Source organism: Neopsephotus bourkii, unplaced genomic scaffold (genome assembly GCF_033783945.1).
Source record: "Neopsephotus bourkii isolate Nb327-2 ecotype Australia unplaced genomic scaffold, CSIRO-AGI_Nbou_v1 NB_1780, whole genome shotgun sequence".
NCBI classification, from domain to species: Eukaryota; Metazoa; Chordata; class Aves; order Psittaciformes; family Psittacidae; genus Neopsephotus; species Neopsephotus bourkii.
Genome location: NW_026902254.1, coordinates 3,132,919 through 3,152,601, shown reverse-complemented (window position 1 = coordinate 3,152,601; position 19,683 = coordinate 3,132,919). Strand labels below are relative to the sequence as shown.

Genomic DNA, 19,683 nt, shown 5'->3' with positions numbered 1-19,683 from the left:
CTTCCCAATGCAGTGGACATTGATTTGTTTATTTGTTTGTTATTTGCCAACAAGCAAAGCTACCAAACATTTGCTTTATTCGCATCCTCTTTTGGATTATTGGTGGCAATCTATATGTTGTAGTAAAATTCTTTAGAAGACTTTTCTATATATATCTATATATCTTGACATTCAACATGTAAATTCATATGCAACTTATATTAATTTATGTACTGAAACTTACTTTCCACCACAGTACTAAGACGGGTATTTACAAGAGCCACTTTTGTGAGACGGTCTAAGTGTCCTCCTGCAATGTGTGGAAAGAGAGGGAGAGACAGAGAGTCCTCAAGAGTAAGTAAAAATCAGTGTTAGACTTCTGTTCTAAAATAATAGTCTGAATGAGCTTATCCTTCCCCATAGGCATAACAGAGAGCATAGAGAGATTAACCCAGTTAGCTGAGGTTAACCACACATGTCCTGGGATGCTGAGCATCCCTCATTGCAGCTTTCTCAAAGATTAGATTCACAGTTAGCATAATTGCTGTTATTCACATTTTGTGTACCATATTTCACATTACTGTTATTTTGCACTTACTGGGTCACATTTCCAGAATGAATTAATAAACCACGGTTCACAGCCCATTGTCTTATGTGCAGCTCCAGCTGAACTGCTCTTATCTGACACTTGCCTTTGGAATCTTTAGTGTACTTCCAGTGTAAATAAATGAGTTTACTTATGTGAAAAAATGTTCCCCAGAGGGAAGAAAAGGTTCACAGTCAGACTTTTAGTTCATTGTATATCCTCAGAGCTAAGGACATTGCCAAAAAGAGAATACTTTTTTTGTTTCCTTCAGAATTTCTTATTGTAAAATATTTAATCCCATGCCCTCCAGATCAGTTACAAGTCACACAGTTACTCAGGAAAAATAGTAAATATAAATCTAACAACTAAAGTAAAAAGATAAAAATTATTCTGATAACAGGAAAAGCATTTCAAAGGGTGTTTAACACACTTTGTACAATACTCTTGTAACTATGTGTGATTGGCTGGATTAGATCTCCTCTGATGAAAATACAAGCTTTTCTTCAAGAAGAGAGGTGTGACATGATACATAGAGGGAGGCATAGTTTATTCAACACTGTAGCTCAACCCATAGGTGAGGGAAAGGGTACTGTTCAAGTCAACTGTGTGAAGCTACATCTCTAAATGGCAATGTTAAAATTCCCCATGGTGGTGCCATGGAGAAGATAACCAGCTCAACAAGACTGAATAGCCCTCTCAAACATAGCAGCTTTGACACAACCGGATGTCAGCCACTAAGTCATTTCTTTAAGTTTCCCTGCATATACATTTGTGGGATTTCATGTGTCTTTTTTAATCCAAACACTGCTTTTATCATGAGTCTTCTGAAATCCTACAGATTCCAAAATATCACAGTTAATAGGATTAATAAAGGCTGCCACAAAATTGATATTTTTTTACTGGCTCAAAACCAGTTTTATAGATTTCCACTTCACTTTTATGTCTGACACTTTCTACAGCATGATGGATAATGTTACAGTGACAGTAAATAGAGTTGACAGTAGAAAGACTCCTTGTGGAAGACAAAGCTTATTTGCATGGCTTATCTGGTGGATGCCTCTCCAGAATTGGCTCCAGGTTGTAATTGTCTTCATGCTATAACCAAAGGGTCACATAGACTGTGTGTAGCTGGATTTTACCTTGCAGGTTTAGCCCAGAATCACTACAATTTTGCAAAAGCAATGCTTATTGAAGTCCTCTAAAGAAATTTTACTACATTCTGATTTTGTGAGAGTTTTTACTTCAAATTTGCTTTCCAATAGTTATGCACAATGGTTGCAGCAGCTGTCAATAGAACAAAGAAGTCAATTACAGAGAATATAGAGGTCCTGATGTCAGGCAGTAAAATAATAGTAATAAAAACCCAACCATAAGGCAGAGACTGCCCACCTTGGCAGTTTTATTTTACAGGAAGAATTGCCTTGCACTAGCCAGCCAGATCAAAGTGTGTACTCCCTGTACCCAGGTGTTTGGGTGTCATAGTAATAAGTGCTAGGAAAACACTGAAAATTCATTATAACTCTCAGGGCAAATACAGGGTGGGGAAAATACCCTCAAGAAGATAATTTCAGTAATCCCATTCCATATTACTCGCTGTAGGGCTGCCTGAGCTGGTCTACTTGGGAGACTGAAGCTACCAGGAGCATGGAGAACTAAGCCTCAAAATTTGCAGAATGGAGTAGATTGCAGATCTCCTTGTGAAAATGCTTATTTGCTCCTCACAAAACGATGGCTTAACCAAAAGGCCCTGGGAATAAATGAGTGTACTTCTCATTGCAGCATACCTTGACTCAGTAGGCAGGGTGCCAACTAGGTGTTATCCTAAGGCTTGTATTAAAACACAGTGGACAAAAGCTCAATGTATTCATGTGTAAAAATGAATAACTAACAGTATGATGATTCACCACACTGGATCTGCTACGTTTTACACAGTTCAGCTCATGACCTTTTCAGTGTAAATACGATGCAACAGAAATGTACAAGACATGTACATTAAACCTTGGATTCAGTCATTTTACTTTTAGCTGTAAGTTTGATGAGTTTCATGAAAACTGAAGTGCATGAGGAACACACACATGACTAGAGTGTGTTTTTCACAAAGGCAGAGCTTGGCAAAGATGTCCCCCTCCCAAGTCCTGAACACAGCTCATAGGATTCACGTCTTGGTACAAATCCCCACATACTGAAAATTTGCTTTTCAGGGGTATCTTCTTTTCTTAAATTCATATTTTTCTTTGCTTTGCTAAAATGACTTCATTTACTAGAATTAATGAAAAACAAAGACCAAAGAGAAACCCAGGCAGTTCACAAAGTGAATACACACCTTTTCACAGGCGGAATTTCTTTGTGAATTTCTCTAACCTACACACCTGCTTAAGTAATTCATCTTAAAGTTTATCTGGGTTTACTTGTTCTTTTCATTGACACCTCTATTTATTCCCAAAGAATATTTGGCATTTGAGAAAGACTTCGTTTTAATAAAAATTGCTCAGCAAAATTCTAAACTTACATATGCTTCTGCACATCTAAATTAGCTCCATTTATGCTTTGTATACCCTCGTATTAGCTAGATCAAAATGTCACCTATTCCTACTCAACTGTGAGCTTGACTTTTTCTTCTATGCAGGTTAATGGAAGTTTTTCCAGGAAGTCTAGGGAGTTGTTTTTTTGTTTTAAGCCTATAAAAAACTCACTCAAAATGACCTTCTAAAGCTGCATTATTCTCATATTGGAGGTATCCTTTCCCATGAATCATCTTAATTATTGCAGTCAAAGCCACAAAAAGTTCAGCATTTGTGATGTGTCCTCCGCAGATACTCATAACGTGCTATTGAGTCATCTTGCGTCATTTTCCCCTTGATATTACTTCTGGTATAGTATCATTTTCAGTAAGATCTCTGGAAATACCAGCCTATGCATACTCACAAATTTGAGCTATTCCATATCCCAGCCACATAATAGTTAATTATTCCAGTTTTATTTTGTTTCTATTCTTCTTTATCACTGTATAATTTTTAAAGGAGCAGAACAATTAAATACATGTAGCAGAGGTTCAAGATTCACTGGCAGCTGTTAGACTAGCAGCAGTTTTATCTTAATACAAGAAATGTGCAGTTAGTTCACTGGTTTAGATTAAGTGGGACTGAAGGGAATAGATGAATGAAAGCTACTGATCAAAAATCTCTCTTGGATCATCATTTATTAGCAACTTCCATGTTTTTGTTTTCTACATTACCTCTAGCTACTAAGTTGCTAAACCTCTTTTGAAGCACGCGACTTCAATTTTCCTGTAGCTGAAGTCGCATTCTAATAAATACTTGTATTTGGAAACAATTGGGGTGATGTATGAGGTAGAGGCACTGCAGGAACTGGGAGAAGTTCCCAAGAGTACCACAAGGTCAGGGGGTCCTTTTTCTCAGGTGAAATGGGTTGTGTGATGACACTATAGACTAAATGTTTTTTATTTGGGATGGTGCTTTTCAGCCTTTGGTTGGTCACAGATCATAGCTGCAGCCTGTAAAGGTGGGGAGAGAAGGCAGGCTGAGTGCTTAGTTTGTGCTGGGACTTTCTGAACAGTAGGTAAAGAGCTGTTTTTTTCTCATGTCAGGAAGAGAGCCCCACCTGTGAAGGTAAGCTTGGCTGATTATTTTTAGGCATGTTTTGTGGTCTGCTTAGGGCTGAAAACTGCAAAATATATTGAGCTTTTTGTTTGGAGGGTTGCACCCTAATTTGAACACTAATTCATTTTTCCTGTGAACATCATGGAAGTCTTATTTAACTGAGTGCTTAAGCCTCAAGGGAAGGTTTCTCTTCCCTAACATCTTGTGTCTGCATTTAAAGGAAATAGATGACCTAGAGGGCAGTAGAATGCATGCATATGCTGCTACCGTGTCCTCCCTAGCCACTGTTTCAGTTTCCAACTTCAGCTCGAAGGCTTTCTGAACCAAATGTGGCTTCTCTGAGGACTAATTTGCTAACTACCTCCTTTGTGTTCAGTCCAGCTAGTCTTTGCTTCTGACCTCTTGCAATAGAATAGAGAGTAAACAGTCACTTCCTAAACAACCATGCCAGTAATGACTGTACAGTTATTACAGTCTCCAGACTGAAGACAGTTTATTCGGCCATTCCTTACACAAAAGTGATTTTTCATTATGTTCTCTTCAGAACATGTCCTGGTTTTACAGTCATCTTTTTACTTTTTGAGAACTGGGGGCAAGTGTAAAGCATAATACCTGAGATGCAGGCAAACTACAGATTTATTCAGTAGGATCACAGTACCCTCTGTCTTCTTGTTACTTGTCTCCTAATGACTGTTAGTATTTAGCTGGCTTGTTTGATCACTATTAATCAGTGAGGTGATAGATCTATTAAATTACTCTTTATAACCCCAAGATCCCATTGCTAATTTAGCAACAGTCAGAGTTGTGGTGCTGGAGCAGGTTTTGTGTTTTGGTGGGGGTATTCCCATGTGCATTAACTTGCGTTTTTCTACACTGGTCAATAAAATGACTGATGAAAGTCACTCAATCCCATGAAAAAATTCAGCTCCACAGGTGAACCTCAGCGCTTCTCTTGTGAATAATTTATCAGACTTCCAATCTTCTCAGATCCCTCCAATCTTATTTTCTGTGACCTATGTGGGAGAGAATGTTATTGCACTAGTGACTCTCAGAAATAAGAAATATAATTAAGTCTCTTTTTTAGGCTTGTTTTCTGTCTTGGGGAGGTAGATGTCAAGATAAAGAAGTTACAGTGAAAATAACAGTGGTTTTGTCTGGTTCAGCAGCATTCCTAAAACAAACAAGACCCCTTTGTCCTTGTGGCTGCAGATATCATCTCCAAAAGGCACTGTGCAATAACAGGGTGGCAGCAGGAAGAAATTGTCTGTGCAGCAGTGAGGAGCACTGGGGGACACCAGTGGTGAGCAAGAATTGTGCGCTGCCTAGTGCAGAAGCAGTGAGTTGCAAAACAGCCATCATACCAGTCTGGTCCTTTGGAGAATTGCTGCCCATCTATGTGCTTTTGGGTAGGCTTTTGCTGCATTTCTCTGATACGTAAGGCCTAGAAAGCTACTATGCCTTATCTTTGAATGGTATTTGTATACAAAGCGTGTGCGAAGAGCTGGGTACAGGGTGTGAGTTGCAGTTCAGTCAGACTCACCATTTTGGTTACAGACCGTTAAAATCCAGTGTCTTGTGCATCAGAGCTCAGGAAAGGGCTGTTCAGGAAACTACTGTCAAAGGCACCTCTGAAATTCTCTTCCACCACTTTAAATGAAATATGGTTCATTAAGAATTTTAAAATTAGTCTGGAAGAAACACACTTAAAACAATGTGAATAAGATGTTTGACCAGTTCTGGAACAATGTTTTGATTTATTTCATATTAAGGCACCATTTCCATAAAAACTTATTTTGTCTATATAAAAAATATGTTCAGAAACTTGAGAACTAGACTACAGCTTTTGTTTTCTGGAATCAAAATACCCTTATCAGTCTGTCACAACTTTCCAATAGCTTTTTTTTTTTTTTTTTTTAACCAGGAGACACTGAAATAGGCTTTCCATTTCAAAATGGAAAGGAGAAAATCAAAATGGAAAATCGTCTTTGTCTCAGCTCACTTCTAGAGGTGCAAATTCCTGGCATAGCTTTTGAGCTCCTGCTGAGGATATAGTCCACAATTTGAGTTTTAAATGGTACAAAAATATTGCCAAGATTTAAGGACACTAAATAAAGCAGTTTATCGCATTCTGTTTCGTTAGAAATGATTTCAGCAAATGAAGGTAAAATGCTGTATTTAAAAAAAAAAAAAAAAGACATCATCTAATCATAATATCAAGGGGACATAAATCAGTTTTCGAAGATCTGGTCACCAAAGAGATCTCAGATTTAAACTCTGAGATTAGTAATGTTGTAGCTGCTGTTTGGCATTTTTCTTCCGGCTACTGAGACTGAACTATTTCAAACAATGAAAGCTATTATCTCCCTTTGGACCTCAACTTAATAACAATCTCTCTGGATTTAGGACGTTTGAAATAAGTTCAAAACTAAGCTAAATCAGCAGAGGCAGAGCCCTGAGCTTTGGGACTGATGAATAGCATCCAGCAGGCAGGGATATGCTTGCTGGGGTGCCAGTAACCTTGGGCTCTTCTACTGCTCCTAATAGCTTTCTGCCTGCACCACTGTCCTGCTGTCATCCCACTGCTTTACTCCAACATTACAAGTTGTGTTAGATAGACAGTCTTTGGTGTGTTCTCCTGTCCTCCATGCCAATTTTCTATAATTAAACCAACCAACCAAAACTTCCATAAGAGGGTATTTCAGGCTATTGTAATTCAAAAAACTATTTATGAAGGCTGAAGTGCTGAAATACATTAATGCACAGAAGGCCACATGGAGATAACCACAGGAAGGGCTCTTCCATTCTCTGCTGGTGCCTAAAAATAAAAAAGAAATGACTGTAAAATGCCTCATCCCCAATATTAGCTGATATATATATATATTTGTGTAGGGGTTTTCCCTACACTAGGATAACATAATATTATTTGAGCTATATTTCAAGCTCCACTTTATCTAGTAAAGTTAATTAAAAGACATTAAACACTAGAGTCAAAGGAGGTTTTAATTCTTTTTAATCATTGTTTCACAGTATCTTGTTATATGCATGAATGCTCCTATAAACAATTAAAATTTTATTCTAAGATTGTTTGTCAAAACTGTGTATGATCATTCTGATTAGAACAAAAACTGGAACTTGATAAACTGTATGAAGTTATATGATGTGATTGCCTGTAGTAACAGTAAACAGTAGTATCTGATACCTCAGGAGGTTCCTTGAAATCTAGTACCTCCTGTGCCTAAATTTATCTTGTACTTGACATTGAATTTGTTTTTGAAGTGCTGCTTTGTGATTTATTTTAAAGGCTTTCCGAAGTGTCAAGCACTTTCTTTTGTCTGGACACCTAGAGAAAGTGTTGTCACCTGCAAATACTGATATGGCTGTTTAACACTTTTCCAAACAATCTATCTTATTAATTGCAGCTTCAGAAATAGCTCAGCAATATTTCATTATGAGTTTCAAATTTAGGAGTAAGTTATATACTTTTTGCTGTAGCTTTGTCAATCACTTTCTGAACTACAGCAGAATATTTATTCTTCTTACATGATTACTTTGTTTTCCTAATTGGTTCCTCAGGAAATAGTTTTTCAATTAAATACTTGGGCTTTCAAGTGAACTTATTTACAAAATGGTCCTCATCATCCATTGTTTGACACTGTTGATGCGTTACAATAGACTAGAGAAGAACAATTTTCCTTAACAAAAGCTCTGCTAGCTTGGCCTCATAATGTTCTTATTTTGGTGATTTTATACTTTTGTCATAATGAGTTGTTCCAAAAACTTTTCTGAGGATTCATAGTTTGTAACTGAGAATTCCCGTTTCTCTTTTTTGGAAGGAAAGTACAATGTTTGCTACCCTTCAATTCTGCATTTTAAAATGAACTATTCTGCATTCTTTGTTAGAAACATCAGCTATGCTTCTAAGAGATCTCCTGGAGGGATGCCATCAGTCAGGTGACATGCTGCTCTTTAATTTATCAGTTTAATTTTCCTACTCTTCTTATTTTGACAGCTCAGCCTGACATAGCATGCTCTTTATTTCCTGATAAGGGTAGGGCTTGAATAGGTATCTTGGCTATATTTTCTGTGTTGAAGACTGATACTGAATCTGTGGTGTGGTGTAATGCTGTTTCTAATGTCTGTAACTTCTTGCAGCCTGTTTTCATCTGTGGTTTATAGTCAGGTTCTGTATTATTCTGTCTAATTCAGATTTGCACATAGGTTTCTAAAAAATCATGGCCGTATTTTACACCATCAGTAAATGTAGGTTAAGAGGTTTCTGCTTTGAAGCTGTGGCCTCAGTATATGGACACTCAAGGGCTTCTTTCTCAATATGGGCAATATGCCTACTCTTATTTAATTCCCTCCCCTAACAGCCTGGTCTGCAACTGCAACTTGTCTCTCTCCATTTCATTTCCAGTTTAAGAGCTGTCCTCTCTGAGACAAGGAGCTACCCTGGTGTTTCTGACATCTCTTGCAGGTGTGTGTCTGACCAAAGCTCTCCCTTGGCTCCTGTCAAAGTTTTGCTCACTCTAGATCTAAGTAATGCCCTGGGACATGTAAACACTGTGCCAGCAATCCAGTTGCACTTTGGTTTAAGGTGAAGACTGTTTTTCTGTCTAGGCTCTCCTCATGTACCTCCCCTAATGTCTAACAGACTTAAACCCTCTCCTGTACACCATCTGCCCACATACCCACTGGTTCTTTGCTGGATACCTGGTGTGACTTGTCTGGTTCCTGACTCTGGAAGCAAAAACCTGGTTGTGGGCATACTGGGTCAAAGCACTTGCCTCAGCAATCTGAACTTAGCTTCCAAGACCTCTGTATTTTACTTTTCCTGATACATTATGCTATCATGTTTTAGTTGCTCTGAAACATGTTTTAAGTGCTGTCTTTATTTGAAATGTGGTCATATTACTTAATATCAAAGATTTAAAGGAATAACATATTAATAAGGAGTTGCCTCTTTGTTTCAGAAAGTCTAAATAGAAAAGCAGTTGTACAAAGAACATTTTTAATGGGAAAGTCAGTTTTATGTTATGCCCATAGCCGATGTGAAAACAAGATGGCATCATTTCCTGCAAAACCTATTACTGTATAGGGAGATTGTCACTTATCCCAACACAGGCTGTGCAAAGATCAATGTTTACCCTTCTCTGAATCGCATATAAAACAAATGATGTGAAAAGAAGATTCACCATCTATTTAAAAACACTGGTTTCTATTTTGGACATAACGTAAAATTTCTGTTTAGCAATTTCAGTTAATTGTTAGATTAACATTTTTGGGAACAGATTGCAAACTTCAAAATGGAAAAGATCATTTTAGGGAGGGAACCAAGGCAGCTGTCAGTGAGCAAAAATTAACATAAATTTGCATAACAGATGTACAGTAAGGTGTCTATGACAGACAATCGCTGAATATTAATGATACAGACCACGACATCGTTTGCGTAAATGCTGTCTGCTGGGTATTGAAGCTGCTGCGCTATTTGCAGAAGACAAAGGAGCACAGAGCTGAACAGATGCACCAAATACATCGATGCATCTTAATTTATGACATCCTCATGAAAGACCTTGTGGTGCGATTTCAGGTTTTATTACAAATAATTTGGAGATAAAGGAACTAAGTAATTATCTTTTCCACTACAGTCAGTTCTTTCAAAGGGGAGGGAAGCTTACTTGTGACAGCCATTGTGATGATTTTTTTTTTGTGTGGAAAACCTCTTTACAGAAAAAAAAAAAAAACCTATTATAAAGAGTCAAATATTCATCATCATTAAAAGATTAGTGCATATTAGCGTGCTTCATGGGACTTGCCACCTAACGTACCATCACCAGTACAACTAGAGTCCTCCAACAGACAATGCATTTCAAAGACTCTGCAAGGGGTAAAACTGGGGGAAAAAGAGATAATATAGACTGTTTAAAAAAAACGTAACCTATAATGATGTTTTAGGTGAATGTTAACCAGAGTTCACCCTTAATCTTTCATGCACTTAATCCTTGTACTAAGCTTCTGGTACAACTGGAACCACTCAAAGATTTGGAAATGTGTTCCATAGAGAATATTCTTACTACAGTATTCCTGCAGCTGGAGAAACTGATGTAAATCTTATGTTGATAGCAGCAAAATGCAAAATATTCGGATCCCTGACTGTATAATGCAGTAAAGTGAGGAATGGGCAAATAAAAAATAACAACCCAAAATTAGACTTGTAAACTATGTATATAGAATATCATGCAAGGCAGGGGATACTTTGCTATTAGTTTATTTGGCTCTTAATGAATTCCTCTCCAAACCCATGCCTACCATAAGAAAATGAATTGCTGACATGACGGATCTGTTGGTATCATATATAGGGTGTATAGCTTATGTGTGTAGTGTTGAATTTCCTTCTTGTCAGCTAATCAGCAGCAACCAGATTTTTATTTCAAGGGATTTCCTTTTCCCATTTGAACAGAGAATACAGCCCAGTAATCACTCCGCAGAGGCACTGTGTGAGCTGTTGTTTCCACCTGCTTTTTCCTTAGAATCTCTATCAAAGCCTTAATCCAGTAACCTGATAAAATCCTTTCAAGGTCCTGTAGGGTCCATTGTGAAATTGTTCATCTGAATGGATTGTGAAATAACACGAAAGTTACCATGTCCCAAAAAGAGCCATATGGTGATTATTTTAATGGAAGCTTACTGTATGCCCAGAAGGCAGTTAACATGTTATTTCACATTTTGTGCGAAAGAATGGAATAACTGCAATCTGACGCTCTTCTGTCCAATTTTGCACCCAATGTCTCTTACAGAAATGCAGCTTTGTTCTGTGTTTCAGTACACTAACAGCAGGTGATAAGCTGATGCCCAGATATGCTAACAAGAGTTAATGCTCACAATCCCCACACTTTCAGCCTTTCTCTTGAATCCCCATTCTAACTTCACTTGGGGAAAGAATGGAGGGCTGAATGAGGAAGGATCATGTCAAAGGTGCACAAAACAAGGATGAGCTACGGGCATTCTTTGATGTGATGAAGATCCTCAGTTGTGCTGTATTGTCTCAAGTAATAACACAGAAAAGATCTTGCTGATTATGGGTGGTTTGGCATTGCTTAGGTGATACGAGGTTTTGTACAAGGGTAAGCAAGCAAGCAAGCTGCAGTTCCCTCCAGTAACTTCTGAGCCTTGTTGACCAGATTCAGTCAATGCTGACAGAAGAGATGAGCCTTGAAGACAGCTCAGGCAACACTGAAGAAGTCTCTTCCCTTGCTATGAGAACTAGTTTAGGACTCTTCCTCCTTGTTGGACTACAATTTCTGTTCATTTTGTAAGTAGATATCTGGCAGGGTTCTTTGTGCAACAACTTGGCCCATAGGTAGCTTGTGATGCTTCTCACCTTGCTCATGAGTGATGGAGATGCTGTAGGGACATGGGTCACATGAAATCACACAAGGCAGGGGAAAACAAGGTTATTACAAGGGGGATGTTGAGGGAAACCTGCAAGGACAGCATTGGGATGTATTCCAGCTGTTTGAATGCTTCAAGGAGAAACCCAAGCTTAGCATTTCCTTCTTCATACCAGCTGTAACCATTTGGTCTCAATCACTCTCATACTTATTTCTCATGTGGCTCTTCTTTTGCTTTCCTGCATGGTTCAAAACCAGCAGTGAACGTGCCTGTGCTGAGTCATTTAGGACACTAAAAGGGGAGGAGCTGCAACCAGTTTCTCCAGCTGATAGGTGGAGTGGGTGCTTACATCTCCTGCAGCTGTCTTAGAAGAAAGCAGCAGTCACAGCTGACTTTAGCCAAAAGCAGTGTCCTATGTATGTATTAGGTCTTCTCGAGGGATAAACTACTGATCTTCCACTGAAGCCTCCAGGTGGCTCTGCTGATCTGCTGGCTGCCCTTCGTGACTGGAGGGGCAGCCTGGGAGCAAAGCCTTTCTGACCCCTAAAGGGAGGTGGCTTGGAAGTGTCAGCACCCTCATGTGAAATGACAACTCAGAGGATACTTTCAGGACTGAAAACAGATTTGGGAACCCAGCTTTTCCAAAAGATGCATTTAAGGTGCTGAAGGTCTTTTCTGGATCTGTCGCTCTAATTCATTAAGCACAAATGAAGTTAAATATGACAAATGACTATACTTTCAGCAAACATAGAAGCTGTTAAGAAATAATGCAAGTAATTTAATGTGAGGTTGAAAGCTTATCTTCAAAAGAAAATTATCCATTCTGACTGAATAAAAGAGCCATGATACTGGGTATTGTGGGAGTTTGGAAAGAGCTCAAGCTCATGTTTGAGGAGAGGAGGAAAAGAGTGGATGATGGTTGTTTGTAACTTTTATTTAATGTTTTTCCTTCATATTTGGGTTTTAGTGAAAAAAATCTTATTCAACCCCAGTTGCCACCTCAAGAAAATGTCCAGCATGCCTTTTTCCTTACAATTTAGCAAGTAAGCATTGGAGGACAACAAACCAGTGAGAGGAACTGCTCTGCATCTGGCTAGGAAGTTCAGTTCTGGTAGCATTTGCAAATGGCTGTATTGTCGTGGGGCATAATAGGGCTTCTTTGGTGCCTGCCAAAGGGGTCCCAAAACCTGTACATCCTGTCACTGTCCATGTGCCAGCATAACATGAAAACACTTGGCAAATAAAACATGAGAAGCTTCAGAGCTCGATTTGTTCGCTTTTACACTATTAGAAAACTACTGACTTCATTAGACTTACTCTGAATCTATCCTGATATAACTAAGAGGAAAAAACAGTTCTGTGGAAGTAATATATATGTATTTTATTCATTCTGCTTTTTCCTAAAACAATTTGAGAGCCTTAGTAGAAGGAGCCCTGGGTTGATGCATAATATACCAAGCTGAGCAGTAACTAAAATAAACCTTTTTTCCTCTGCTGCAAGTCTCACTAGGTCACTTTTTGAAAACTGCTACAACACATTTCAATAAGCAAATATTTTTATATTCATTTGGATTCAGCTTTCAGAATGAGGTCACCTTCGGAGCAGTATACTGCAGCTAAGGCACTCTCAGCAAGATGTGCCTGAGGAATGGGCTGCACAATTTGATAGTCTCTGTTTTGGATAAACAAATATCATATTTGTTCTAAATGTCATGCTAGGATCTCCTTCCATGTCTGAACAGATGGAAGCTATAGCATGGTGATACATTCCTTTTTTCCCCTCTCCGTTTTTTATGTGATACAGCAAGTTCCTCCTTTGTCTGGTTACATCGTAAAAAACAATTTATTGTTAGCAACGATTAAATTGTAGTTAAGCTTCAATACTTACATCCTTTTGTTGAGGGCTCCTAGACTACTTCATGGCCCTTCTTCCATCCAGCATGTAAAAATTCTCTGGACAGAAAGCCAGGGATCTGTCTGGTTAAGTATGGGGAGTATGTACTCTGACTGGGAGCAGTGATCCCTTTTGTAATCATGATCTTGAGGAAGCAAAAGAAAGCTAGCTAAACTAAATATTATCCAAAATACCTTATTAATGCTTTGGAACCCACTGTCCTGATCACATCTACAAGTTCAATAAAATAGTTGTTTAGAGAGAAAAGGCTAAAAGGACAAGTATCACAATGGAGCGAACAAAGGAAGACTGGGATCTAGTTGCTGTTATTACTCAAGTTGGTCATTGGTAAGAGTCATGGGTCATTCTAGCTTTTGGATGAAGTTTATATTATATGTGCACCTGAAGAGTGTTACAAGCATGAGAAAATTATGAACGAAGGAATTGAGGGAGGCATTGAACAACTTCTGTGTAAAGGATTTGGTGAAAAACAAACAACAAACTGAAGGAGAAAAGGCGTTAGGGAGTATATCAGCATGAGGACAAGAGTGGAAATGGAGAAATAATAGAGCCCAAGAAAGCTCCATAGAGGACACAGAGGTGGTGGGGGACAGGGGAAGCATAAGCTAGTGCAGAAATTCAAAACAGGAAAAGCATTGAGTGAGACAGGAAAGAAAAATGGTGTCAGAAATATGCCTAGTGGATGAATGAAAAGAAAATGGTGAAATAGAAAGAAGGTGAATAAAGTAGTGAAAGGTGAGAATTACTGGAGTATAAGCTAGTGTCCAGAGAACTTAAAATGGAAAGGTGCTAAAGAGAAAAAGCAATAAATTTCAGAGAAGCTGTGAGCATGTAGAGGAAAAGCTTTTTGGTGTGAATTTGATTAAATGCTAAAGAAAACATCGACTCTGTTTTTCTAAATGTGAGCTTAAATCCTAGTGAGGCATTCCACCTCCACAGCTTCAGCTGAATTAAATTCCCAAACTGAGAAACCTAACTTATCTTACCAGAGCACAGTAAGCAAAGTCTGTGGGCAAACTTTAGAGCACCCCAATGGCTTGATGCAGTAGATTCCAAAAATGAGGATGTAAATTGCCAGTAACATAGACTAGGCCAGGAATAAGACTTCTGCAAATATGCTACTTTGGAAAAACACAATAATGAGAATGGTAAGGAAGTAATAAAACATTTTAAAGTAGGAAACCTGTATTAGTACCTGTCTGTATTAGAACCCTAAACCTTACTTCTATCAGAATCAAAGAACAGATTGAGACAAAAAATGTTACCCCAGATTTGAGAAACTGATAATAAATAATAAAATGGAAACCATTCAGACCCAATGGCAGTGGGCAAAAATTCTCTAAACACCACCTACCTACCTCAAGCCTGAATCAACCCATGTTACTGCTATTTAGTGGAATGTTCTTGGGAAGCTCAGCCAGGAATAAGAAATGTAGCTGTGAGACTGGGGCATATGTGTCAGAAAAGCAGCTGTGTAAATAATGAATCTTTTGTTTTGCGGTTATTTCTGAAAAAACAATTTTGGATTGAGAGTAAAGGAAACATTTTTTAAGAGAAATGAAATTACCTTTGGTCAGATTACATGCTTCATTTTGACCTGAAGCAAAATCTGTTGTTTAAATGTTGGGTTTGGGGTTTTCTTTCAGTTTTAAAAAAAGTTTGTTAGAAATTTTCTAAATTAAATATTATTTTGAATGAAGAAAACAGAACCACCAAATTTTCTTTAAATATCAACCGTTTGTTGTTTTTGGGGGATTTTGGGGTTGTTTGGGGTTTTCTGTTGGTTTGTTTGGTTTTGTTTTTTTTTTGGAAGGAAGACTACTTTAAGCCTTATGTGGCTAAAAGTATTCAGTAAATTCAATGTCAGTAGGTGATATATTTTGCTGTTCACTGAATAATTTCTCTAAGAGATATTTTAGTCAAAATCTTTCACCAATCTTCAGTAAAAGTTAAGCCATAACTGTTTTCCATAATAGCACAGACATAATAGCAGAAGACATAAATGTTCCCATAGAAGCTGATATTAAAATAACTTTTAACAAAGTTAGTTTAAGTGTATCCAACAAAAGACAGTCTCTGTCTAGAAAACCTCAAGTGTTTCTTCACTGACTGGCTTTCATTAGAAATTCATAGAATCATAGAAACCTAGAACAGTTAGGGTTGGAAAGGACTTTAAGATCATCAAGTCCCAACTCCCCTTCCATGGGCAGGGACACCTCGCACTAAACCATATCACCCAAGGCCTCGTCCAACCTGGCCTTGAACACTGCCAGGGATGGAGCACTCACAACCTCATGCTGGTTTTTTAACCTCATTTGAAAATGGTCAAAGTGTTGGCTGGGAGCCTTGCCATGAGCAGCTGGAGAAAGGGCAGATAAGGGTTCCTCAGATTCCATCCAGGAAGGGTGAGCAAGGAACCCATAATAGAGGAGCAACCTGCATGGACAGGGGGAGACACAAGCAAGGCTGTTGTCAGTGCTGGGGTCTAGCAGCCCCAGGGAGAGTAGGAGCAGTCTATAAAAAGTGAAACTTATTTCCTATGGTCATAAACGTTAGATGTCTAGGGAAGACCCTGAAAACATGAAGATTTGCACAACCCACAGGCAGTTTTCCAGCTAAAAGACACAAATCTCTTTCAAATAGCAACTTCTCAATTCCTTGCTGAAAACCTTCTCTCAGAAGAACTTCAGGTAACTTTTTCAAGCTGTATAGGATTTTCTTATCTGATTTTTTTTTGTAAGTTTTTGTTCATCTTTTTTTACTCTTTTCTTACACTTAACCCCCCCCCCCAAACCAATAAAACCAAAGGAAAAAAAAAAACAACAAAAACAAAACCCAAAAGTCCCCAAAAAAACCCCAACCAATCAAATAAAATACCAGCACCCAGGCCAGACCTCTGCCCAAAGCATTCACACTCTCCAGCAAAAGCATGCCTTGACAGGAGCCATAGAGCATACAAGCAGATGCTGGAGTGCAGCTGGACGCTTGGAAGACCTAGAATCAGGAGTCCTATGGCTGTTTTCATGCTGTGCAGCTACTGCCTGCTCTCTCTGCTGCAGTCATCTGTGGTTTACACCTATGATTCATTGGTCTAAGTGCATGAACTGCAGGTGAACCACAGCCTTACAAGGTTTAGAAACTGAAGGAAAGATAATAAATAACTGAATTGTTTGAAATAATGAATATGCCTGACTGAGTTTAAGAACATACAAACTGTAAGCTTCATTTCTACCTATAAAGAATATCAAAATCTGTAAAATATAGCTTTCCAACCAAATTTGATATGCCAGGAATTTAGTCAGCTTGCAATGCAGGCCTTGACTATGGCTTCATAATGAGGAGTTATTTCCACTTTCTATTTCATAAATGCTCCTCTTCATGGCTTCCTCTCCTTTTTCTTTCTTTTTTTCTTTCTCATCGTATTCTGTTAATATTTGAATGTTTAACTTTGGATTTTTGTTCTCGCTCCATGATACTAAAAGATCTCTAGGTGATACATATTCCTTGAGCTATTCTCCAGTACGCAAGTGGTGCATGTTCAAGGTCATGGTCCTTGTTAAAGGGCAGGAGAAAAGTGAAGTGCAAAAACCCAGTCTGAGTAATTTTCCTGTTTCTTTTGCTTCTATTGAAACTAATGCTTATACTGAATTAGGACCTTCTGCCTCTTTTCATTATAATGTGAAGAGAGAGTATAATTGTGCTGGTGTTACCAGGACTAATTTTCAGTTTCAAAAATATAACAGGAATATAGATTTTGTGAATCACAGGGAATAAAATCTTGGTACATGGCTAGCTGCTCTCCCCATTAAAACGTATGTGTGGAAATTTACTCTTAGTATGCTTACAAAAACTATATTGGGGGTGGGGTGTCAAAATGTCTTAAATTTTGTGAATGAATTCATCTTATTATGCAGACATTTTCAAAAAAAAAGCTCATATCTAAATTGGAAGCCAACATTTTTTAATATAAATGTTAAAGTTAGATATTGAAGATAATTCAAAATAATTCAAAATTTCTGAAAAGTTCAGAATTCATCCCTAGCTGTTCATTTCACGTGTAACCATTAAGCAGTACCTTTTGTCTCTCTGAGAAATTAGCTTTTCACCAGTAAGCATTTTTGGGAGAGGGGATTGGGGATGTGGAAAGGAAAATGTGTGCTCAAGTCTAAGAATTTCACTCTTTTGAAACCTGCCTGCTGAGTTACTGACATCTGGAACTTCATAAGCAGCAACTAGTAAAGAATATGAAATATCGAGGACATTCATGCCATCACTGTGTAAAATATAAAGATGGACTAAATGTTGTTTCTGAAATGTCCTTCTTGCAGATACTACTCTTTATATGCTTTTGTATGAACAGGTATCTTATTTATGTTTTCCAGCACCAAAACAGGTGCTCACCTGAGATTCAAAGGACTGAGGTGCCCCTTCAAGCTCCATATCAATAAGCATTTATTTATACTAAAGACAGCAGTTACAAAAAATAACTTGAGAAATTCTTTGTCAATGTCCACACTATCTAACTGTGGTAAGATATGGACTTTGATCTTTTATATGTCATCAAAATCTTGTAGGGGTGAAAGCTTGGCTTTCCACTAACAGGTGAAGGGAGGGAAGATCTCAGTGGAATACTACCAACAGTGGAACCACCAACACTTTCATACAAAACAATTATTTTTATTCATTGTCTATGGAAGTCTTTACAGCAATATCTTGGTCATCAGCATACAAAGAGTGCAGGACTTTCATTACTGATTCTAACAAGTGGTCTAATGTTGAAACCCCCCTCCTAGTACTTCATCTTGTTCTTTTCCTAGCTCTAATTTTGTCTAAAATATGTTCCATTTCATTCCCATTTTAGATATACTTAGGTTTTGAAATATTTAAATGGAAAGTGTAAGTTCAAAACATTGCTAATCAAAACATACTAATGTATTTCTATACATTGAAGAAACATGTAGCTATTTCAGTTCAGAAAAAAAAACCCTGTAAAATATGCATTTAATATATATATTGAATTGACAATATTTTACTTGTGATCATTTAAAATTCTAGATTCAAAAAAGAAATTAATCATAGTAACCATATTAATACCCTTAGTGCTCTTCATTAATGATGCACTATCATGCAGATGACCTGAGGCTCAGTAGTACATTATTTCATTTTTAATCAGAGGCTTCCCTTTGGTTTTTTATTTGCTGCCAGAGGAAAGTTTCTTTTGTATTTGTGCTCAAGATTTTGTATTCTAACCAATCTGGTCTCAGGAGATGGTTGGTTGCTTTTTTTTGGGTGCACTGTAAAAACTGTTTTCTCCAGAACAAGTGCCCTATCAGCAGAGCAGTCAGCAATATCACACATACATTTATTTTCTTTTTTTCTTTCACCCCAGTATTATATAGCAGTGCATTTTTTTGGAGCAGTCTCCTCCATATATCTGCTCTTTTAAGTTCTAGAAAAGCAATTTGGAATGTTGTGTTTCCTTTCCAAACTTCATCAGGTACTGTTGCTTTCTTGATGCAAAATAAATAACAGGCTACGATAGAGACGTCTATTTCGACGGTACTGATTAACTAGCACAGCCATGTCCGTTCCAAGAAACAGCTCCTTTTGAGTAAGCAATCCATTTCAAATGGTCTTTGGTCTTGTTGCTCTGCTGTGTAATCTGTTTTTTGTTTGTGTGTGTGTATGGGCTCTTTAATCATAGCCAGCTCTATTGGTTCCAAGTGATCCTTGGGAGTGTGCCAGTGTAAAAGTAGACAAAAGACAAGAAAATTAGACTTTCTCTTTTTTCTTTCTTCATATTTTTTTGTAAGTATTGGGACCCTTTTCAGAGGGAACAGGCCCATAACCATGCCACATAAGTAAATACTTCAGGTATTTTTACATTACTGACTTGTAACTGTTAGAAGTTGGTTAGAATCCAAAGCCTGCAACCAAGCACATTTTAGGTATACGTTATAGCACGGATTAGTAGTGATCTGTTATTTTAAGGAAAAAACAGTGAAACAACCATTTTTTTATCTACACCAGCCCTCCAAGTTATGTTACCCGATTTGCGGTAACTAGCCCAGCTGGCTGTTCTTGCACCTGCTTTCTGCCCCTGCTCTCATTGTGCTTTGGTAAACTAATTTTGGCACTGTTTTGTAGCATTTCCATCCTGTAAAACCAATTCCAAAGCACTTCTATCTGTG

The 19,683-nt window shown here is 37.9% G+C and overlaps 1 long non-coding RNA gene across 1 annotated transcript; it reads left to right on the top strand.

Annotated features, from left to right (window-relative positions):
- The first annotated feature begins 7,509 nt into the window (after positions 1-7,509).
- LOC133226363 (uncharacterized) lies at positions 7,510-8,912 on the top strand. The gene is made up of 3 exons (XR_009729487.1): positions 7,510-7,652; positions 8,086-8,136; positions 8,603-8,912. It is a non-coding gene; the product is annotated as an uncharacterized LOC133226363 (long non-coding RNA).
- Positions 8,913-19,683: the final 10,771 nt, after the last annotated feature.